The sequence below is a fragment of the Camponotus floridanus genome, unplaced genomic scaffold, assembly GCF_003227725.1.
Source record: "Camponotus floridanus strain SB8 unplaced genomic scaffold, Cflo_v7.5 scaffold22, whole genome shotgun sequence".
NCBI classification, from domain to species: Eukaryota; Metazoa; Arthropoda; class Insecta; order Hymenoptera; family Formicidae; genus Camponotus; species Camponotus floridanus.
Genome location: NW_020229348.1, coordinates 1,241,426 through 1,248,692, shown reverse-complemented (window position 1 = coordinate 1,248,692; position 7,267 = coordinate 1,241,426).

Genomic DNA, 7,267 nt, shown 5'->3' with positions numbered 1-7,267 from the left:
AAATATAGATGTTGTCGAGACAGATCCCGGATATGGACAAATCCGGATATTCAGATCTCTATCCAGCTGGAATATTTGATCGCGATTGGATTTGATCAAATTGAGGATCTGCCTATATATGTATAGAGGTTGTTAAGTCGGCTCGAGCTGCTCCGTGTAATGTCGTGATACTCTTGGCTCGGTTGAAATGTCTTTAAACAGAATAACCGGCATCCCAAATCACATCTCATTTATCTCAGATTTTCACAATTCACTTGAATCTACGCTGCCATTGCGATCTTGCAATCACAATATTTTAGAATGTATGTGTCGAACAGGATTTTATACTTTTATATGATTTTTAACGATTTATCAAAGTTTACTTACATGACACACACATTTTCACATTAAAATGTTCTTTTCCTATGATGATAAAAGAACTTTACAACACCTTTTAACAAGAAAGAATGGAAGCAGTGATGAACCAGAAATAACACTTTGTTGTTGTCGTTTTCAAGTGAAATATACTCGTGTATTTTGCTTTAATTTTTTACTACTCGGAATTTTCATAAAAATACATTCCGAGTTCGGTTTCATTAAATGATAATTTTATGAAATTGCGAATATGTATTAAGTATAGTTGTATTGATATTAATCTTGGTTTAATTTTTTTTCAGTCTTTTTCAAATTTTTTAGAATAAACGAGTTAAATCTTTATGACAGATTCTTGCGGATTAATCATGCAATCGATTTTTCATATACATAAGAATCATTTATATAAAAGAGGCAAATGGTAGATTTATAAATTTTTATATTATATATATGATATTTGTAATCAAATCGTTTTGTCTCTTTCTAATCTTAAAAATTAGTTTGCAGAAATCCCTTTATTTTCATCAATTAATAATTTTCAAAAATTAATTTTTCAACTCATTTTTACGAAGAAAAGATCAACTTTAGATTATTTCGAAAAATCCAAAGAATTTGTCACAGAGTAAAATTTATTCCTCTTCTTTAATCTAAGATATACAGATTTATATTATTGTTATATTATATTATTCAGTTTTAAAAATATTCACATAGTATCAATCTTTCTTTCTAAATATATTCTATTATTCGTGCCGGTTAGTATGTTCCATAATAACTACCTGCATCCATAATAATTACCTGTGCAAAAATGTTTGCAATGCTCGACCGATAAATTACATATAAAACCAATATATTATGTCTGCTCTTTTTAATAATCCTCCTTTGTCATGAAAAGAACAAACTTGCTAGTTATATTTACATAAATATAATAGTTATCTATTTTCTCAAATTTTAAAGTGAAGCATATACATGTAAAAGGTATAAAAATTAATTATTAAAATTAATTTATAAAAATTTAAAAGATGAATATTATGCGCATAGATTGACACAATATGTGTAATATTCTTTATTTTTTAAATTCAATTATTCAAAATTATTAATTGTAAATTTTTATTACATATAACTAGTGATATTTTACATGTAACTAGTGGATATTTTTAATTATATCTCTTATAAATTTTTATTAAAACTACTCTGTTTCGATTAGTCTGGAAAGTCTTGAATGATCTATCATAAGTATCGATAAAAATGATTCCGCGTAATTTATAAATAGTCACTGTTTAAATAAAATTTGATATATATTTATTTATAATATATTCCAATACTTTTTTATTGTAATACATAATACTTTTACTTTTTATTTCTCTCTCTAAAGTTCATTTAAGTACATTCAAGTCTTTTCAAGATACTTAAGATCTTCGAGGCCAAAAACTTTTAAGACTAAATTCAAATAATATTCGAACTGATTCCAATTTCTCATGATATGTTCGAATTAATTATTGGAAACATCTTTATTTCTATCGCTACGTGTATAATATATTCATATATTCATATCTTTATATAAAATTTATATTTTATCATTTTATTTTATCTCTTTCCTTAAAAATTTTATTAAATATTGCAATCGAATCATGTTCATCAATAAAATACTCTTATATTTCTCCAAATTACGCAACGCGATATGAATCTTTATATAATTCTTATGCTATTGATAATACAAATTAATTAATAATATTAACACAATTAATTAATTAATAATACACACTGTCAATTCTTTTATATATAGATGAAAGTGAGCTAAATGATAACGCAACGAGTTCTCGCTTATCTTTGAAAAGTCGAGCGCGATGCACATGTTGCAATTGCGAGGGTACGGAGGGGAATTTCTCTTGAAATCGCGCGGAGATCGACAATCGCATGCCGGAAACAGCGGCCCGGCACCCCGTCGACGTCCAACGAGGAATCTTGCGCGGCGCAATCGTTTGCCATAAAAAAAGGAAAAGAGAAAGGGAAGCAACGCGCGCGAAGATACAGGGACGAGCGCGCAGCTGCAACGGTTATGCAGTTCCGCCGTTGCACTTCAAAGCACGCCGTCGCCCACGCGCGAAAACTCGCTTTACTATGTCCGGAAGCGACGCTTTACGATCCCCCTGCGTGTGCGATCTCAAAGGAATATTAAAGAATTTGATTCTCTCTTTCCCTCTCGGCTCGGATGCTCCCCACGCTCGTACGTTCTTTCACGATTAGGCAGTCACGATAAAAATTATTGTCATTTCGAAAGCGCATGGAAAAAAATTCTGGAGATGTAGCTGTTATATATACAGGGTATCAGGTCAATCTCTTCCCAAAAAAAACTCTTGTAGCTTACCTCGAGAGTTTTTCAAAACACTATAAATAAAGTATTTTTTCATCAAGTACTTTTCGAGTTATGAGGCTTGAAATAATTTTTTAATTTTACAGAAATTAAATATATCTAGTAAACTATTCATTTTTCGATTATCTTACCTTAATATTTTTATACAAAATAATGAGAGGAATCAATTGATGTAAAGAAAACACAATTGTTACGAAGAAAAAATATGTAATTGTTAATCGTAAATTACATATTCTTTTTTCGAAACAATTATGTATTTTCTTTACACCAACCGATTCCTCTCATTATTTTGTAAAAATATTAATGTAAGATAATCGAAAAATGAATAGTTTACTAGATATATTTTATGACTTATGTAAAATTAAAAAATTATTTCAAGCATCGTAACTCGAAAAGTACTCGATGAAAAAATACTTTATTATAGTGTTTTGAAAAATTCTCGAGGTAACTACAAGAACTTCTTTTTTGAAAAGAGATTGCCCTGTATATCGCATTGCATTATATGTATATCTTACTTCATCTCTTATCATTTTTCTTTGCGTACCGCAAGATTCAAGATCTATTTTAAATTATATGAGAAATAAAAAATTTCAGAATATATAAATCATCAAAATTATCAGATATTATCAAAATTGTATTTTTTCATTAATTTCGTTTTAAAGAAATTTTAATAGAACTTAATTGAGATATGTATATATAATGTTATTACTGTTATTATTTCTAGATTGTTTTCGAAAAGAAAAGAAAAGGCTGTTCCGACGTGTTTAGTAAAAATCAATTGTTTTCATAGAACAGATAACGTTCTCGGCTTGAAAAAATATACTATGCTTTCCGCCAGCTGAATTTTTGATAATACGTAGTTTTGTATAACTATTCACATATGTGTATATGAATCCGTTATTCTGTCACAGAATAGCAAAGATTTTATAAATAGAATCAGAATTTGGATAATTTTTTCTTTCATATCTCATAGATGTTCATGCAAATTCTGTTAATTCTGTATGATTTTATTCTTTTTGAAAATATGTATGTAAATACTTTTTGTTCCTATTTTTTTCCATCTTTACTATAAATATAAAATTTATTTTTGTAAATTTTTTAGAGTCAATTTCCAATAATTTTAAAGTTGTCAGAATCGTTTGAAAAGAAAAAATATTTGCACCAAATCTTAAAGGAAAGTTACTTCGCACTAGTGAGAAAAATGTCAAAGCGAATATTTATAAATATTTATTTGGGCATCCAGAATCAGTTAAATGTAAATATCGGCAATCATTTAATATAATTACGTTTTATATTAAATTGCATTAATAAGTACACGAAAAGCCATTTTTCTTTTCAGCAAAAATTTAACGATGTAAACTCAATCAAATGGTTTGAATGTGTTCTCGCTTCATACTAATATAAATGTCAAAGATTTAAACATTTTTAAATTTGGTTTATCCTGAAATAAAAACTAAAAATATAAAGTATTTTTTCCATTGAAAAATATAAAGTATTTTTAAAAAATACAAAGTATTTTTGCTATTGATAATCGCCTGCTTATGTCAGTTTGTTTAATGAGAGAGCTGCGATCTATATTTAAGAATGCCCATATTATGCATTTAATGGTTAAAAATTTTTCTATATATAATATTTATATAACTGTCATAATGTAATTTAATTTCTTTTTCGTTAAGAATATTTTTCGTGATATTAAAATTGTTTAATTTTGAGCTCTCTTACAATAAATTCAACGAAGAAATTTGTTGAGATATTTCTGTCGCTAATGAGAACGCTAATCGAGCAAATCGATGATATTATAAATTGATATTAAAACAAGTAAGATAAATAATTAAGTTTTAATATATAGTTCAAGGTTTAAGATAAATAATAAGTATATTTTTTAACTTCCTTATCAAACTTATCTAACTAGATGCTAGCTAATGATAAATTAAACGATTCAATAGTTAATTGTATGAATAGAGTTTTCGAAAAATCAATGAATCACACATTGTGATTGCAAGTGTATAATGTAATTGTATGATGCATAATTTGTAGAATACATTATTTTTTCGTCGCATTTGTCTTGCTATTGCTACTATTATTTTATTTCATATCGTATATAGAATGAAATATTACATTCAGATTAATGTCAATGGACATATTTACATTCTGTTTTTTGTTACAAATGATTCTAATCATATAATTCTCGAGTTTAATTTGATTACAGTTTCTTCGATAGATTTTTGAACAAAATAAATTTTAAATAAAAATATAATATCAGTTATTTGCAATTAATATATTTGACAATATTATTGACGTTATATAATTTTTATGCACATGCATATCGAACAAAAGGCAAATCGAGGAAAATGTAGTTCAACAGAAGTTAACTCAAGGTCTACGAGCTCAAGGTCTCTTTCAAGCTGGGAAAAATCATTTCATTCAACGATACAGAGATACGGGAGTGATTTGACAAAACTTCCGTTCGAATGTACAAACAGTCGAGACGAAGTGGCCACTCCGAAACAAAGTCCATTCGTCTATACCGTTTTGTGCTACGAGAGGGAATGGTTTCGTACTTGTGTTTCTTCTTGCCTGTTTACACTTTAATCTCGACTGGCGCTTCCACAGTTGTTACGCTCGTGGATGCGCCACGAGGAAACGTCTCTACAAGTGCCCGCCCGGTAGAATGTCACTGCTTTCTCAAGATCTTCTATTTGAGAGAAAAATAAACATCCTGGACTCTGGGCCTCGTGACAAATGCGTGTAAAATTAGTTTGCACGCCCATCTCGCGATCGCGAGACATTGCGGCACGCGCGATTACCCCTTATTTAAGCATCAGACATACCTATACCAGTCGCTCATTTTTTTTCGTAATATTTTAACGCTTTGTAATTATAATTCGATCGAATAATATAAAATTTAAAAGATTTATGTTTCAAGTTTGAAATACAAACATATGTATCGAAATGTATTAAATTGAGGATTCTGATAAGATGAAATAATCTGAGATTTGAAATGATTTTAGATAAGAAATTTGAGAAACCCCGATACCACAGAAGTACCAAAAGAAGTTTTCAAAACGTTTAGAAAACTTTAAGACGTCTCGTAAGACGTTTTTTGAACATGTGTGCTATCTGGCAAGATACGAACTAATTTTTGTCGGAAAATTCATTCGACATTTTGCATTGTTATTGAATATTATCGAAAGACGATAATATTCAATAACAATGCAAAATGTCGCTCTTTGAAATCAACTCAAATAAATTCGCATCATAAGATAACATTTTTCTAATCCACACTCTGATGAGTAACTGTTAAATCTTGAAACTGATAGAGTAGGTTTACAGACTAAGATTTTAAAGTTATTGGATGAGGAATTTAAAAACTAATTGACGAAAGTTTTGTAAAATTCCATTTATTTCAATGATTTAATGAATTAATAGTAATTTCAATGATTCAATTGTATCTCAAAATGTTGCTCTCTGAAAATAATTTTTTAAAAACGACAAAATATTATTAGATATTATTCAAGTCCAAACTCTGATTACAGATTAGCTATTACTTGGGACAAAATAATTGATATAATTTATTCATTTAATCTGTAGATAAATTGCATTCAATGCGACATGTTTCTGGAAGTTACATGTCTTGCATTTAAATCTCTTATTTAATCGACTACAGTTTCTGCCGTGTTGTGAAAAATAACCGTTGCAATTATCACCGTGCAGGAAATTGTCGCGTGCGTATGACGAACAGGAAGCGAGTCATAGGATGCATTTGTCAGGGCCTTTTATTTCATTTTTTCTCTTTGTCTCATCATTGCATCCCTTTTCCCTAGCTTCCCCTATCTATATTTTGTCATAAAGTTATTGATTACGTAACGCAAAATTAATATAAAGTAAAATTAATTTAATTGAAGCTTTTTCTTCTCCCTTTTGCTTTCTTTTTTCATAAAAAGCATTAAAAAAACTCCCTTCATAATTTACGCTTGAGATCATTATATCACAATTTGACATTAAAAGATATAAGTGATAGTATACACACGCATTCCTTTTCTCTATTAACTTTATGATAATAAAATTATCTTTATTATTCTGTTTAAATTATTCATACAATTTTATATCTTTTATTATCAAACACAAGTCTTTATTTGTTTTTATACATAATAAATTCAGGTAATAATTTCTATTTTTAAAATATGTGCTTTGAAAAAGTACATGCTTTTATAATCGGATATTGCTTAAGTTATCGCATTCTAACGATAATAATTGTGAAAAATTGTATATGTGCATATGTGTGTAAAGAATGTGTAAAGAATGTGTCGGTTAAACATGAATAAATAAATATGAGGGAAAAAACCTAAACAAACAATGAAAAGCGAAACAAAATGATAAGCCATGAATTATATGATACGCCACAAATTGTTACATTGGAGTTACTCCAAAATGCATAGATACCTATGAAGATTAGAAAACTTGCAATACGTTAATAAGACTAGAAAATCTGATATTTTTAATGATTCAATTCTTTGAAATAATTATTAGTTTATAAAAAAACAA